Below are 18,214 nucleotides of genomic sequence, written 5' to 3' on the forward strand. Positions count from 1 at the left end.
CACTTTTATGTGCTCCATTCATGACCGCCAGCCCCTTTGGCCAAGTGACAACTCCGTGGAGGGGAAGGGGCAGGGGGGTGGAGCTTGGCAATTGCAAGGCCCAGATTCAAGACCGACATTTCAGGTCCAGAGTCCTGCCTCTGAGAAACAAAAAGCAATCTTAGCCCAGAAAACCTGTCAAACTCTCTGGCCCCTGGGCTACCCAGGCAGGCTGGAAATGCCCATCAGATGCTGAAGGCATGGTTATGCCCCCTCCCTGAGGTGAGGCAATTTGGGACAGAGTATTAGAGGCACACTATAACCAACCCCTACTGAGTGCCCCAGCATGCCTGCTTCACCTCCATCTCTGAGCCTGAATTTGCTGAGAGTCTCTGCCAGTGCTCTGGTGTGGCTTGGTGACCATCTGTTCTAACTCTGTCTCTCAGCCCTTCCTTCTCTTTCCCTCAGTAGCCCCTGAAGCTGCACTCTCCTTGGGCCCTGGCAGCTTGATTTCACTTCTCCTCAGGCACCAAATACAATGAAGTACCCTAGGCCCTGGGGTAATACTCTCACAGTCTCCCAGAGCATGCACCCCAGCCTACCCAACCCCAATATATTTAAACCCTCTGCATCCCCACCCATTGGGTCTTGAGGGCCTTCTGAAAATCAATCACACTGCCTTAGTTCATGAGAACTGCCTTTATGTCTGCTCCCTGAAACAGGGGAAAAGAGGCTCAGATGGAGAGGGAAGAAATTTGGTGAGATCTTTTGTGAGGAAAAGGATAGAGATTAGTAAATCCACCCATGAAAACATCACCCCTTTTACATGGTCTATTCCAAACCACCAGCCCGTTATTCCACATGAAAATCCTCTGCAGTCCTGAGGCTTAAATTACAAGCATGAGATTGAAGACACAGGTTTCTCATCCAGAGTCCTGCCTCTCTAGAACCAAAGGGAAATCAGACCCCAGAAATATGTCAGGCACTCTAACCACTGGGCCCCTAACCAGGCTGGAAGTGCCCCAGCACACTCTTTTTTCTTGTGTGTGGGGGGCACACACATGGCATATGGAGGTCCCCAGGCTAGGGGTCAAATTGGAGCTGCAGTCGCCTCCCTATGCCACAGCCACAGCAATGCAGGATCCTCGCTGCATCTGTGACCTACACCACAAATCACAGCAACCCCAGATCCTTAACCCACTGAACAAGGCCAGGGATCGAACCCAAGTCCTCATGGATTCTACTCGGGTCTGCTAACTGCTGAGCCAGGATGGAACTCCACCCCAGTACATTCCATAGTGACTCCTATAGGCTGTGCCTGTGCCCTTGTGCCACCTGGCAGCTGTGCCCTCTAACACCATCTCTCAGCCCCTCCTCCAGTTCCCTCAGTAGCCCTCTGGGCTGCACTGGCCTTGGGCACCTGCCCAGTGGATTTCCTTCCTCCTCTCCCTCCCAGAGCACTGAAGTGCCCCACAGGCAGGGGTATTTCTTTTGCAAGCTCTCCCAGAGCACTCACGACAACCTACCGCACCCCCATACATTAAAACCCTCTGCCACCCACCCCCATCTTGGTCCTGAGAGCCTTCTTTAGATCCATCCCCCTGCCTTCATTCATGATAAGTACTTTTAGGTCTGCTCCCTGAAACAGAAAAAGGATACAGGAAAAAGAGGCTCAATGGATAGAAAAGGAAGGAATTTAGGGCCATGTCTTAAGAGAAAAGCCACAGTGATTCGCACAGACACCAACCAAAATAGTACAGCTTTTACATTCTCCTTTCATGGATATCAGCCCTTATTTGTACGTGATAAACCCATGGAAGCCAGAGACATGAAAACTGCAAGCTCAGGATTTAAGACTGATGTTTCTGGGTCCTAAATTGTGCCTCTCCTGAAACAAGGGAAGTCCAACTCCAGAGAACATGTCAAGCTCTCTGTCCCCTGGGCTACACAACCAGGCTGGAAATGCCAATCAGATTTTGAAGTCCCAGGTGTGTGACTCCAAGCTGAGGTTGGGCAATAATGGGCCAGAGAGTCAGAGGCACTTGTAACCAACATCACAGCCCTGGGCACATCCTGGAGGTTCCACCAACCCAGCTTCAACCCCACCTCTGAGCCTGGAGGTGCAGCCAGGAAGGTTACAGGTGGGCTCTGCTGCTGGTCTGGCACAGCTGGCAGCCTTCCTCTCTAACAGCAACTCTCAGTGCTCCCTTTCATTTCTTTCAGCAGCTCACCAGGACTGCACTGGCCTTTGCACCTGCCAGCTTGATTTCCTTCCTCTTCACCCTTCCAGTGCCATGATGTGCCCTACAGACAGCTATTTGTCTCTCAGTGTCCACCAGAGCACTCACCCAACCTACATCACCCAAATACATTAAAATTCCCTGCCTCCCCATGCAATGGCTCATGAGAGCCTTCTTTAATTCAATCACCTACCTGTGGTCCACTCCCTGAAGCAGATGTCGGACACAGGAAAAAGCAGCTTAGATGGAAGTGGATGAGTGAACTTTGGGTAGAACCCTTGAGAGAAAAAAACACTGGAATTACCATAGCTGCCCAATGAAATCTCACATTTTTTTACATGCTCCACTCATGACCACCAGACATTTTATTCTACATGAGAACATCGCTGAGGATGGAAGCTTGAAACCTGCAATCCCCAAACTGAAGACAGATATTTCAGATCCAGAGTCCTGCCACTTGAGGCAAAAAGGGCCATATGATCTTAGAGGACCAGTCAAACTCTCTGTCCCCTGGGCAACCAGTCTAGGTTGAAAATCCCCACCAGATGCTGAAGGCACAGATATTTCCCCTTCCTGAGGTGGTGCAATTTGGGAGTCAGAGGCACCCTGGCATTAACCCCAACACTCTGGGCATGTCCTCTGGGTTCCAAGCTACCATCTCAAATCCAACCTCTGCACCTGGACATGCAGCCAGGGAGCTGAAGAGGGGGTTCGCTCTGCTGGTGCTCTGGTGCCATCTGGTGGTCATTCTCTCTTAACAACACCTCTCAGCCAAATTTATTCCTTCAGCAGCCCCTGGTGCTGTACTGACTTTAGACACCTACCTGCCAGCTTGATGTTCTTCCTTCTCACCGTTCCAGCACAATGGCTTGCTTTGTAGACTGGGGTATTTCTCTCTCAAATTCTCACAGGGCAGTCATCCCAACATACCCCACCCCAATACATTAAAAACCCTCTGACTCCCCATCTACTGTGTCTTGAGAGTCTTTAAATAAACCAGCTTGCTTTCATTTGCAAGACCTGCCTTAACTTTGGCTCCCTGTGATACTGAAGTAAGGGGCAGGAAAAAAAGCCTCAGATGGAAATAGGACAGATAATTTTGGGGAGATGTCTTGAGGGAAAAACACAGTGATTCTAACAGCAGCCTACCACCCATTCACCAGCACCAACCTCCATCCAGATACCAAAGCACTCAAAAGTCAGGGCCTTCAGAATTGCCAGCTCAAGAGATTCAAAACAGATGGTGTCTTGGTCCAGAGTCTCCCCACTCAATAAACAAAATGCAATCCAACCCCACTGTGCCTGGCAAGTTTTTCTAACCATCATGCAACCCAGCTTCTGCTTGACATGAGTAATCTTGTCTCTGGGAGTCACAGGTGCCCTGAAAACACCCCAGTTCTAATGGGCCCTTTCTGAAGGTTCCCCCAAACCCATCATCACCCCCAACTCTGAGCCTGAAGGTGCAAACTTGGAGCTGCAGATATACCCCAAGGATACACCATCACCCTTTTGTGGCCACATGCTCAAACAGCAACTCTCAGGCCTTCCTTCCCTCTCCCACAGCTGCCCTGGGGGCTGCACTAGCCTTTGGCAAGCCTGCTGGTTTGACTTGGCTCTTCCTGTCCCTCTAAACTGGGATATTTCTCCCTCAAAGTGTTTCAGGGCACTGACCCTAACTTGCCGAAGGCTAGTACCTTAATGCCCTCTGCTGCCCCCCCCCCCGTTATGTCATGAGAGCCCTCTCTATACTATATGTATTAATTCACTACTATATATATATATGTTTATGTTTGTTTATTTAGTTATCAGATCCACCTCTGGCATGAAGAAATTGGCACAGATTGAAACACAGACTAAACCGTCTTTACCCCTGGCCAATATGTTAAAACCCTCTGCCACAATTATAATGTTAGAGAACCTGGCTGTTTCAGCAAATCATTTTAAACTTTAAATATGACATTAAAAAACATAACTTCTCAGAGCTCCTGTCATGGCACAGCGGAAACGAATCCAACTAGGAACCATGAGGTTGCAGGTTTGATCCCTGGCCTTGCTCTGTGGGTTAAGGGTCTGGCATTGCCTTGAGCTGTGGTGGAGGTCACAGATGTGGCTCAGATCTGGCATTGCTGTGGCTCTGGCATAGGCTGGCAGCTGTAGCTCTGATAAGATCCCTAGCATGGGAATCTCCATATGCCGTGGGTGTGGCCCTAAAAAGACAAAAAACAAAAAAATTTTAAAAATTTAAAAAAAAAAAGGAGTTCCCGTCGTGGTGCAGTGGTTAATGAATCCAACTAGGAACCATGAGGTTGCGGGTTCGGTCCCTGCCCTTGCTCAGTGGGTTAAGGATCCGGCGTTGCCGTGAGCTGTGGTGTAGGTTGCAGACGTGGCTCGGATCCTGCGTTGCTGTGGCTCTGGCGTAGGCCGGAGGCTACAGCTCTGATTCGACCCCTAGCCTGGGAACCTCCATATGCCGCGGGAGCGGCCCAAGAAATAGCAAAAAGACAAAAATAAATAAATAAATAAATAACTTCTCTCAAAACAACAGTGAGGTACCACCTCACCCCAGTCATTATGGCCATGATTAATACATCTGCAAATAATATACACTGGAGAGGGTGCAGAGAAAGGGTAACCTCCTACACTACTGGTGGGAATGTAAGTTGGTACAACCACTATGAAAACCAGTATGGAGCTTCCTCAGAAAACTAAAAACAGAACTAACATGTGATCCAGCAATCCCACCTCTGGGCATATATCCAGACAAAACTTCCATACAAAAGATACATGTACCCTTATGTTCACAGCAGCATTATTCACAACAGCCAAGACATGAAAACAACCTAAATGTCCACTTACAGAATAACAGATTAAGAAGATGTGGTACATGTATACAACGGAATACTACTCAGCCATAAAAAGAATGAAATAATACAATTTGCAGCAACGTGGATGCATACTAAGTGAAGTGAATCAGAAAGAAGACAGGAGTTCCTGGTGTGGTGCAGCAGAAATGTCTTTTTTTTTTTTTTTTTTTGGTCTTTTTGCTATTTTTTGGGCCCCTCCCGAGGCATACGGAGGTTCCCAGGCTAGGGGTTGAATCGGAGCCATAGCCGCTGGCCTACGCCAGAGCCACAGCAACGTGGGATCCGAGCCGCGTCTGCAACCTACACCACAGCTCACGGCAACACCGGATCGTTAACCCACTGAGCAAGGGCAGGGACCAAACCCGCAACCTCATGGTTCCTAGTCGGATTCGTTAACCACTGCGCCACGACGGGAACTCCAGTGCAGCAGAAATGAATCCAACTAGGAACCATAAGGTTGTGAGTTTGATCCCTGACCTTGCTCAGTGGGTTAAGGATCTGGCATTGCCATGAGCTGTGGTGTAGATCACAGACATGGCTCAGATCTGGCACTGCTGTGGCTGTGGTGTAGGCCCACATCTGTAGCTCCAATTAGACCCCTAGGCTGAGTAGCAACATATGCCACAGGTGCCACTCTAAAAAGCAAAATAATAATAAAGAAGAAAGAGGACAAGTACCATATGATATCACTTATCTATGGAATCTAAAATACTGCACAGGAGTTCCCATTGTGGCTTAGTGGAAATGGAACTGACTAGTAACCATGAGGAACATGTTCAATCCCTGGCCTCACTCAGCTGGTTAAGGATCCGGCATTGCAGAGAGCTATGGTGTAGGTTGCAGATGTGGCTCATATCCTGTGTTGCTGTGGCTGTGGTGTAGGCCAGTGGCTACAGCTCTGATTCAACCCTTAGCCTGGGAACCTCCATGTGCCATGGGTACAGTCCTAAAAAGACAAAAATAAATAAATAAAATAGAATAGAATAAAACACTTCATGAAATGAACCTATCTACAAAACAGAAACGGATTCACAGACATGGAGAACCAACCTGTGGTTGCCAGTAGGCAGGGAGTTTGGGGTTAGAATATGCAAACTCTTACATTTAGAATGGATGAGCGATGAGGTCCACTTATAGCATATAGAAGTATATCCAGTTTCTTAGGAGAGACCATGATGGAAAATAATATCTTTAAAAAATGTGTGTATATATATATATACACATATATATATACATATATATGTATATATATGTATGTGTGGGTCACTTTGCTATACAGAAGAAACAGGCAGAACATTGTCAATCAACTATACTTTTATTAAAAAAGGTAACTTTTGGAAGTCCCCTTGTGGTGCAGTGGGCTAAGGATCTGGCATTTCTTCAACAGTGGCATGGGTTTGATCCCTGGCTGGGAATTTCCACATGCTGTGAGCAGTGCCAAAACAAAGAAATGAAACAAAACAAAAACCCCATAACATTTAATGTCATTTTAAAACTATTCCAAAAAAATAAATAAGTAAAAGGAGTTCCCGTCGTGGCACAGTGGTTAACAAATCCGACTAGGAACCATGAGGTTGCAGGTTAGGTCCCTGCCCTTGCTCAGTGGGTTAACGATCTGGCGTTGCCGTGAGCTGTGGTGTAAGATGCAGACACGGCTCGGATCCCACGTTGCTGTGGCTCTGGCTACAGCTCCGATTAGACCCCTAGCCTGGGAACCTCCATATGCCACGGGAGCGGCCCAAGAAATGGCAAAAAGACAATAAAATAAAATAAAATAAAATAAAACTATTCCAAAATGGTACTGCTTTTTACATACAGAATGCAACTTTCTCTAGAGAATAAGCATTGACCATATATCATAGTTGGCTAAAATAGACACCAATTAAAGTACTAAGGTTAACCACACATTCATATTAATACCAACATAAATCTAATTTTTCTTTCTTTTTTTGGTCTTTTCAGTCTTTTTTCTCTTCATGTTTGCACCTGTGGCCTATGGAAGTTCCTGACCGAAGGACTGCATCAGAGCTGCAGTTGCAGGCCCTCGCCATAGCCATGGCAACAGTGGATCTGAGCTGCATCTCAGACCCATGCCATAGCTTGTGGCAATGCTGACTCCTTAACCCAATGAGCCAGGCCAGCTGATAATATTGGGTCCTTAACCCACTGAGCCACAATGGGAACTCCATAAACTTCTAATTTAATACTGGACTAATCTATTAATTAGTAGAAGCAATACAGTTAGTATGAGTAATAATAAATAGTTCTCCTTGGTTCCTAGTCGGATTTGTTAACCACTGAGCTACAATGGGAACTCCTAAATAGTTCTCCTCATATAAGTTTTTTCCAGAACTCACTGATAGTTAACAATGAAATAAACCCAACTAATACTTAACTTTTTCAAATATTGTTAACCCAACAAAAGTATGCATTTAAGGAAATATTTTTAAAATGGTAAAAGGAACTCTGTAATTACAAACCCTGCCTCTTTATAAGAAACACTGCCTCTAGCACTTTTGGTATTACAGGTTCTGCCCACACAGTGATATGTTTAATGGTCACTATATCTTGAATGTGGAAAGGTGGCATAGTCATTCATGCTCTAAATAGGGACTGTGTGACTGGTTACTTGAGGGTTTTACTGTTTTTTTGTTTGTTTGTTTGTTTTTAATTTTAGGGCTGCACCCAGAGCATATGGAGGTTCAGAGACTAGGGGTCAACTCAGAGCTGCAGGTGAAGGCCTACACCACAGCCACAGCAACACAGGATCTGAGCCACATCTGTGACCTACACTATGGCTCACAGCAACACTGGATCCTTAACCCACTGAGCAAGGCCAGGGATTGAACCCATATTCTTATGGATCCTAGTTAGGCTCATTAACCACTGAGCCATGAAGGGAACTCCCTGTCTCTTTTAATTAGGTGGGAATAATTTAAGTTGAGTAGACCCTATGGAGCTTTAACTAATTTATCCAAAAACCAGTAAGTGAACTTCAAGGGATAACGTAATTCTTAACAGATTAACAATTTTGGTTGGTATGCCCTTGGAAAATAAAGCTGTTCTCAGGAAGAGAGCAGTGAGCAATGGCTTGAAGTGAAATCTTAATTTCCTGCTCAGGAATTGAATTTGGGCAGGCTGCATGAACACCAGGAATCATAGCTGCTAGACCATCAGGGGCTGGAGACTAGAAGCAGAGATGCCCTGACTGTTGCCCCCACTGAAACCAAGAGTGTTTCAAGGCAAAAACTGTAAAAAAAAAAAAAAAAGGCGCAAAGTTTATTATTATAAGCACAGGACATGTGGAAGAACAGACAGGGAAGTGTTTAGAAGCACAAGAGCGCATCACCCAGGTCTTTGTTTTCCTCTGGCCAATGGCAATTACTCTAGGTCTTAGTTTTCCTCTGGCCAGTTATCCTCCTTTACTTCTCACACTTGATTGAACCCAGGGCCCTCCTCAGTGTGTGTGTGTGTGTTTGTGTGTCTTTTAGCCAAGAAGGATTTCAGCATAGAGGGTTATGGGAAGACTGACAGCATCAATTATGGGATAGTACCCTTGCCTTTTTAATCCTGTCTTTCTGCACAGGTGTAGCTGGGGTCTCCCTGACCCCAAGGATGGGATGTGGTCTCTTGATCTTTTACCCAAGAAGGGCTTAGCCCCTCTCTGCCCTGCCATTACCATTATTTTAAAGTGTCCACAGGAGAAAATGCTCAGCTCTTTATCCTGTTCCTATTATTTTCTCTTGAAATATAAACAGGATGCTAGTTGTAAATATCTAACCTGGAGCCTATATATCTTCTGCCTCAAAACAACCTCTGAGGGATGAAAATTTAGACCAACTAAACAAAATGCCTTATCACCTGATATAAAATTTGATCATTGGAACAAGTTGCATTGGGGATAATAGCATAATCCTAATTCTAGATTTCAACAGTAGGGTTACAACCTCAATGCTGGATCAGGACATCCCAATGGTGTTACTGCTATGAAGGGTCTGTTTGTCCAGCAAAGAAAGACCTGCATGAACTGAGTTCAGACTGGAGTAGTCCTGGTCACTTCCTGTTATAGACTTCTCCCAGTAAGAAAGGACAAGAGAAATAAGGCCTAATTTTCAAAATGTCTTCAAACTAAATGATGATATAATCTACATTCAATTAATTTATACATCCCCTACTGTAGATAGAACAGGGTTTGTTAGAGTTTTCAGAGCCCAGCCATTGCACAAAAACTTGAACCTTTATCCACAGTAGTTCAATTCCTTTTCCTAAGAATATGCTTATAATTAGCATTATTTCACTAATTACCCAATTTCACCTGCTATGGCATTCCTTACATGCAGTAAATTAAAAATCCTAGGCTAATCACAAATCCAGAAAAGGTCAAAAACTGTCAGCCTCTATGGATTATTATAACCCATTACTGATGCAGTCAAGTTATTTATTAAAGAGCCACTACAGAACTTCCCATTGTGGTGCAGCAGAAATGAGTAACTACCTGACTAGTAACTATGAGGTAGTGGGTTCAATGCCTGGCCCTGCTCAGTGGGTTGAGGATCCAGTGTTGCTGTGAGATGTGGTGTAGTTCACAGACACGGCTCATATCCTGCATTGCTGTGGCTATGGTGTAGGCTGGCAGGTGTAGCTCCAATTCTACCCCTTACCTGGCAACCTCCATATGCCTTGGCTGTGGCCCCACAAAGCAAAAAAAGGAAAAAAAAAGCCACTATGACCAACACTATCATCAATATGTTTATTATGGCAGCAATGCTAGCATTAACACTGGCTCACACACTATGAATTCCTCTCCCCATGTCCTATATACTCATTGACATAAACAAAGGGGTACTGTTTATATTAGCTATATGAAGCCTAGCCATCTATTCCAGATTCAGATTCAATATACACACTAACTGCAGCCCTGTGGGCAGCAGCACAGACAATCTCATATAAAGGAACACTAGCGATTATTCTAGCAGTCCTACTGATAAATGGACAATTTACACTCCCACCAGTACTTATTACACAGAAACACCTAGGACTAATTTTCCCACCTTGACCCCTACCCAGAACTTGATTATTCTAGCAGAAATCCAGTGGATCCCTTGTAATTTAACAGAAGTAGAATCAAAACCTGTATTTGGCTCCAATGTAGAAAGTGCAGCAGGCCCGTTCTCCTTGTTCTTCCCAGATACTATGTCAATATCACTCTTACAAACATTTTCACAACAATCCTACCTTTAGGAGCATTTCACAACCCCTACAGGCCAGAATTACATACAGCCAATGTCATAATTAAAACACCCCTGGCAATCTCCTTTCTATGAATTCGAGCACCTTACCTGTATTTTTGATATGATCCGCTTACACATCTATTTTTTTTTTTACCATTAGCCCCCTGTATATGAGAGGTTTCACGATGTGTCTTCACATCAGAAATCCCACCATAAAGTTTGTATGTCTGACAAAAAGTTACTTAGAGTAAATAACAAAGGTCTAAACCCTCTTATTTCTAGAATTGTAGGAATTGAGCTACTGTTAAGAGTTTTACATGCTCCAGGATTCCATGTTACACCACGTGCTAGAGGAAGGTCCACTAAGTGAGCTATCAGGCCTATCCCCCCAAGATGTTGTTTAGATCCTTCCTGTACTAATAAACCCTATTGTTTTTACTGTCATTCTACTGACTATTATCTCAGGAAGCAGAATTGTAGTAACAGGTGCATAGTGATTAACATTATCTCCATTCTAGAAAAAAAAATCCATAAGCTATAGAAGCATCAAACAATCCACCACATCACTACTACTTATGATGGCTGTTATTGTTAATCTAATCACTCTGGTCAAGGAACACAATGAATTTCAAAAATTTTTAGTCCAACAGCACCCACCATCAAAACAATAGCTTTTGTCATAAAATTGGAACACTCCCCATTTCATTTCTGAGTGCCTGAAGCAACAGAAGACTTCCATGAACAGCAGGCTCAATACTTTAATGTGACAGACTTGCACCTCTAACAGTTTTATGCCAAATCTTACCATCCCTCTGATCTCAGAGAGACAGCAGTGAGTGATGGCTTGAAGCAAGATCTTAATTCTCTGCTCAGGAGTTGAACCTGGGCAGCCTGGATGGAAACCAGGAACCCTGACTACTAGAGTAGCTAGAGGGTAGAAGCAGAATCCCCTGATTCTTGGGGGTTCCTGTTGTGGTGTGGGGGAAACTAATCCAACTAGTATCCATGAGGATGCAGGGTCAGTCCCTGGCCTTGCTCAGTGAGTCAGGAATCTGGCACACCCATGAGCTATGGTGTGGGTCACAGATGCACCTTGGATCCTGCATTGCTATGGCTGCAGTGCAGGCCAGTGGCTAGAGCTCCAATTTGACCCCTAGCCTGGGAACTTCCATATGCCTGGGTACAGCCCTAAAACGCAAAAGAATCCCCTGATTCTTGCCCCCTGTTGAAAGCAAAAATGTTTCAAAGAGGCAAAGACTGTAAAAAGAGGTATATAAAGTTTATTTTTAGAGACAAAGTCCAACATGTGGGAGACCACAGACAGAAGCTGTCTATTTATCTAAGGCAGAAGCAAAGCAGTACTACACAGCCAAAGGAGGAGTACAGACTCCAGCATCCCCCTGAAAGAGGGGCAGCCAGAGAGCTGATTTAATCACTTACATAGGATGGTTCTTCTGGTTCTTTGTTTTCATTTGGCCAATGATCTTGTGTTATCTTTTGCCCCCGACTAGGCCCAGGGCCCTCCCCAATCTGCATGCATAGCTTTTGGCCAAGATGGATTCCAAAGCAAGGCCTTGTGGGAAGGTTATCCAGACTTATTATGGCCTGGCATCCCATTCCTTTTTGCCCCAGAGAAGTCTTTCTGAGCATGTGTAGTTGGGGTCTCTCTGACCCTGAGGATGGGGAGTATGTGACTGCTTGGTCTTTTGACCAAGCAGGGCTCAGCCCCTCTTCTGAGCCTGTCATTGTTTAACAGGTCACAGGAAACAAGTACCAAGTATCTGCCTTGTGCACATTGTTATTTCCACCCTCAAGCACAGACAGGTGGCTGCTTTTCACTGTTTATCCCAGAGCCCACCTATCTGCTACCTCAGAAAATGAAAACAAGAGGCTAGTTGTACCTATTCTCTTGCCTCAAGAAGGGTCCACAAGAAATTAGTTGTAAATGTCTATGCTGGAACCTATCTTCTGCCTCACGTTGACCTAAGTATACTGTCAGCTCTATCATGAATCATACCTGGAGACTGCAGAGGATTCAACCGGGATCAAGTACAGAAATTGTGGCCTGCTCATCAAGTGCCTATATATATAACAGCTATTACAATGCACAATCCAGCCATAACAATCCTAAATGCACAGCTTTATATCATAATAACACATCTTCTTAATATTGATGCCCAGCTCAGGTACTGCAACAGCATCATCATCACACACAGAAAACCACACACCTCCCCTCACAATCCTTATCCTCACCACTAGAGCATCATCAGGAGGTCTCCCAACACTATCAGGATTTTTACCCAAGTGAATAATCATGCAAGAGATAACAAGATAACATCTTTCAACTTACACTATTAGCCATCAGAGCACTACTTGCTATATATTTCTACCTGTGGCCATCATTGTCCACATCACTAACTACATTCCCTTCAATAAACATCAAGACAAAATGACAATTTGTACATACAAAACAACCTTCTTTGCATTACCAATCATAATATCCACTCTATTACTACATGTCATGTACATATGTATGTATGTAAGTATCTTTTTATTTATTTAGTTATTTTGTCTTTTTGCCATTTCTTGGGCCACTCCCTCGGCATATGGAGGTTCCCAGGCTAGGGGTCGAATCCGAGCTGTAGCCGCCAGCCTACACCAGAGCCACAGCAACGCGGGATCCGAGTCGCGTCTGCGACCTACACCACAGCTCACAGCAATGCCGGATCGTTAACCCACTGATCAAGGGCAGGGATCGAACCTGCAACCTCATGGTTCCTAGTCGGATTCGTTAACCACTGCACCACGATGGGAACTCCTGTAAGTATCTTTTTAGGGCTATACCTGGGGTATACGGAAGTTACCAGCTTAGGGGTTGAATCAGAGCTGTAGCTGCCAGCATACACCATAGCCCCAGCAACACCAGATCAAAGCCGCATCTTCGACCTACACCATGGCTCATGACAATGCCAGGTCCTTAAGGCACGTCCTTATGGATACTAGCTGGATTCTTAACCCAGAGAGCCATGATGGGAACTACCTCTATTACTACCATTAACACCCATTCTATCAGTACTGGACTAGGAATTTAGGTTCATTTTGACCAAGTTTTCAAAACCCTAAACAAATACAATATATTTAAATCCTGAAAATAAGGATTGCAAGTCTCTAGCCTACATCAATTGAATGCAAAACAAATTCTTTAAGATGGGTTTCTGCCTCAGGAAATTTTAGCTTAACAGGTAAATACTCCAGTCAATTGGCTGTAATTCTACTTCTCTCACCTTCAAGAGAAATAAAAATCTGGAAAAGCAGCTGCAGAATTGAAACTACTTCTCTGAATTTGCAATTCAATTTGTTGATTTATCACAGGGTTTGGTGAAAAGAAGGGTCAATCTGTTAAGATTTATACTCTAATGTTTGCTCAGCCATTTTACCTGTGTCCATAAACTGCTGAGCATGTTCAACACATCACAAAGATATTGGCACTTTGTATTTGCCATTTGGTGCCTGAACAGGAACAGTAGGCAACACCTGAAGTCTATAAATCCATGCTGATGTATGCTGATCTGGAGCCTACATGGAGATGAGCCAATCTATAATGTAGTCATGGCAGCCCCTGCATTTGTAATAGTTTTGTCCACTCTGATTGGAAAGTTTGGAAACTGTCTTGTTCCACTAATAACTGGGGCACCTGATGTGGCATTTCTCCGCATGCATAACACAAGCTTTGACTACTTCCCCCCTCATTCTTACTCCTCCTTGTATCATCAATAGTAGAGCTGGTTCTGGTACCAGTTGAAGCATACATCCACTTCTAGCCACCAATCTGGCACATGCAGGAGCCTCTGTTGAACTAACCATTTTCTCCTTAATTTTAGCAGATGTTTCCTCCAATCTTGGTGACAATACTTTGATGACTAGAATCTTTAATGTAAAACCACCAGCCATTGTTCCAATTCCAAACACCATTATTGGTTTGATTGGCCCCAATTATAGCCGTCTTACTGTAACTAGCACTCTCAGTCCTAGTGTAACCAAGCTAGTGTCCTGTGGGGCTCCTAGACACACACGTTTTCTGTGTCCTCCATTGCTTGTGTTTGGGGAATAAACTTCAGTCTCTATGACCTTCCCTGAGTTGCAAAGGGCAGGTTCAAACAGTTGATAATCTGGGAAGGGAGGGGATGCAGAAACGAGAGAGGAGCGATCAAGAAGGAATAGTGCATATTTGGGGGCAGGGTCTTGGTCCCTTCTTGAGGAATATGGATAACAGTATCTTTGAATTCTTCTGCAGAACTAGAAGCCCCAACAATTGGAAGGTGTTTTTTTTGTCTTTTTTTGCTATTTCTTGGGCCGCTCCTGCGGCATATGGAGGTTCCCAGGCTAGGGGTCGAATCGGAGCTATGGCCGCCAGCGTACGCCAGAGCCACAGCAACGCAGGATCCGAGCCGCGTCTGCAACCTACACCACAGCTCACGGCAACGCCAGATCCTTAACCCACTGAGCAAGGGCAGGGACCGAACCCGCAACCTCATGGTTCCTAGTCGGATTCATTAACCACTGCACCACGACGGGAACTCCTGGAAGGTGTTAATGAAGCATTCTTTATTCTGGAAGGAAGACCACTAGACCACTGGACACATGCTTTGAAAACAATGACAGCTGGCTTCCACTCTGATCCTTATCTGCAGTTCCATTTTTCATTCTCAAAAGTATAAAACCACTTCCCAATCTCTCCTAAGGAGGCCACAGTCTTTAAGAGGTTATCCTGATGTAACCCTCTTTGCCTGGCAAAGCAATAAAGCTATTTTTTTCCCTTTTGTCCCCTAATCTGTCTCTGCACTTCTATTCAGCACTGGTGAGCAGAGGCTGAGTTCTGACAACACTAGCAGCCAGAATTATTTGAGTTAATGGATCAAAATTTAAATTCTACTTTATTTGACCCTGCAGGAGGAGACATAATTCTATACCAATACCTAATTTGATTTTTTGGTCACAATGTCATGTCATGAGACATGTTTCTACAATATTTCTTAGCCTCTTTGCTGAAAAGTCCACCTTGTCCTGCTTTGCTTTACCCCATCTTCCTGCTTGAAAACTAGTCGCAGTGCTGGTGAATGTTCTTAAGCTTAAGAACAAAGACCTAAAGGCCTAAGTTACTCATAGGCTCAGCTGAATGTGCACCTAATGTATTGGTCTAGTTATGCTGGGCCTGTGCATATAGGCATGCCACTTGCACAGCATGATATATCCTCTTAAGAACAAAAGAAAGCGGAGCCTTATGGCCCCAAGGGGTTTATGAGGGGTTGTTAGCAGGATATGTATTAGCAAGGAGAACCAAGGTGCAAACCTAGGCATGCCCAGGTTGCTGCAGATAGGCACACCATCTGCAGAAGCACATTGGTGATTTTCTAGATGCTATGCATAGATAGATGATGCGAAGCTTCCTCAAATGCTAATGACTGTTAAATGCCTAAAGGTCAGAATAAAACCTTAATCAGCAGCTGGCTTTGTGACTTTTAAAATAACTTAAAAAAACCTGTATCCTGCACCTACAACCCCCTTCTCACTTGACATAATCCTCAAGAGCACAATAAAAGCAGTGTGGTTTCTTGAGGTGGCGCTCTTGGTCCCTGAGACCTTGAGTCCCCTGGTTCCCAACTTTAATTAAGATCAATGTCTCTCTGTCTTGTTTTATGTTAACATTTTTCCTTGAATTTCACAGCACCCTTTCTTCAGCCCCATCCTGCAGAGCTGTACTCAGCAGTACCATCTGTATTCATAGCCTACCTGGGTTTAGAATAGTCTCACATATCATTACATACTATTCAGGATGAAAAGTGCTTTTCAGACACATGGCAATGGTATGAATCATGCCCTAGGCTCTATCTTGTGGGGCCATCATATCTTTACATGGGGATAGATGTCAACCTGTGAGCCATAATTATTGCTCTTCTTCCAGGAGTAATAGCATTTAGCTGATTAGCACCTCTTCATAGAGGTAGTATAACATGATCTCCCACCTATTGTGAGTTTAGAATTTATTCTTCTTTTTACAACAGGTGGTTCGACAGGAAGCATTTTATCCAGTTCATCCCTGGACATTGTCCTCCATGGTACATACTCAGTAGCATTGCACTTCCATTATGTAATGTCAATGCGAGCAGACTGCAATATTATGGGAGGCTTTGTACACTGATTTTCTCTATTCTCAGATTTACACCTAATGTGAGCAAAAATCCACAATTATATATGTAGAAGTAAATATGACCTTCTTCCCAGAGCACTTTCTTTGTTTTTTAGGGATGTCACATTACTGCCACTACCCTGATGCACACACCACATGAAAGAATTCATCTATGAGCTTATTCACTCAGTAACAGCAATTAGTGATGCTAATTCTCTGCATCATCTCAGAAGCATTTGCATCCAAACAGAACGTCTCAGGAGCTGAAACTACCACTACTAACCTTGAATGGTTACACTATGCCTCCAACCTATCCTACATTTGCAGAGTCTACCCATGGGCATTTACAATTAAGGAAGGAATCCAATCCTTGTCAACTGGTGTCCAGCCCACACTATAACCATCATGTCTTTCTCAATAAGTGAACTAACAGGTAAAATTATGTTGCTTTGCCAAAGTCAATTCAGAGTCAAAAATCCTGGACGTCACTGGGCTTATCAGTTTCAGGTAGGCTCTTAAGGGGCAGTATCACCTATTCTGAAAGAATTTCTACAATTTCATGATCACACATTAATAACCATTTTTGGATAAGTTCTTGCCTTCTATATTATTTTACTAATATTGACAGCTAAACTGATTCATATATGTACACCAGATGCATAAATAGGATAACTTGAACCATTTACCAGCCACTGTTCTAATCTTTTTTTTTTTTTTTTTAATTACATAAAGTCTAAACCCACGTCTGGGTCACATTATCTCTCATGATCTCAATTTTACATGATTTTCTGGTCGCTATCTTCTATTCAGGTCAGGGCAGAAGTTTTGCATTTCTCAAATACATCATGATTGTGCCTATGTCTGCCCTTTCAGTAAATCTAATTATGTGATTCTGGCTCTTAAATACCTTACTGGCTTTGATAGGGATGGAGTAGGCACATGCAGTTGCAGAAACCCCAATAAGGGCCCATAGATAAAGGGGGAAACTTAGGGGACTTTGGGAGATCTCTTTAAGTTAATAAATTACTCAAAAAAGCCATCAGAACTATACAGGATTGATTGACTAGTGGCAGTGTAAGAACTGCCTCAGGTCATTGGGTGGCAGATGAGGCCTGTGTTCAGATTCAGAACAAGGCCAGGAGTTTGAGAAACACATTTTGCTGACTTGAATACACACCTTATTGAATACGAAGGAGGAGCTACCACTACTCCCAGAAAGGAAGAGGCAGTCTTCTGGCCCCACTCCCCTTGGACAATAAAACTGTAGCCCACCGGATCCTCAAAGAGGCATGAGAAAACCTGAACCTCTGTGAGTCCAGACACTGGGTGAGTGATTCTAATTTAAAACCCTGGGTTCAGAGTTCCCATTGTGGTGCAGTGGAAATGAATCTGACTAGCATCCATGAGGACGTGGGTTCTATCCCTGGCCTTGCTCAGTGGGTTAAGGATCTGGTATTGCCGTGAGATATGGTACACAGCTCAGATCCCACATTGCTGTGGCTGTGGGGTAGGCCAGCGGCTACAGCTCTGATCAGACCCCTAACCTGGGAACCTCCACATTCATGGGTGCAGCCCTGAAAGACAAATAACTAAAACCATGGTTCAAGCCCCAACCTGCATTTAGGCTGGGTTCAAGCCCCAGTCTGTGTTCTGGCTAGGTTCAGTCTGTTAGTGTTGTCCATTTCAGCTTCCAATTACAATGAGAGGAAATTC

Source organism: Phacochoerus africanus, chromosome 8 (genome assembly GCF_016906955.1).
Source record: "Phacochoerus africanus isolate WHEZ1 chromosome 8, ROS_Pafr_v1, whole genome shotgun sequence".
Lineage (NCBI taxonomy): Eukaryota > Metazoa > Chordata > Mammalia > Artiodactyla > Suidae > Phacochoerus > Phacochoerus africanus.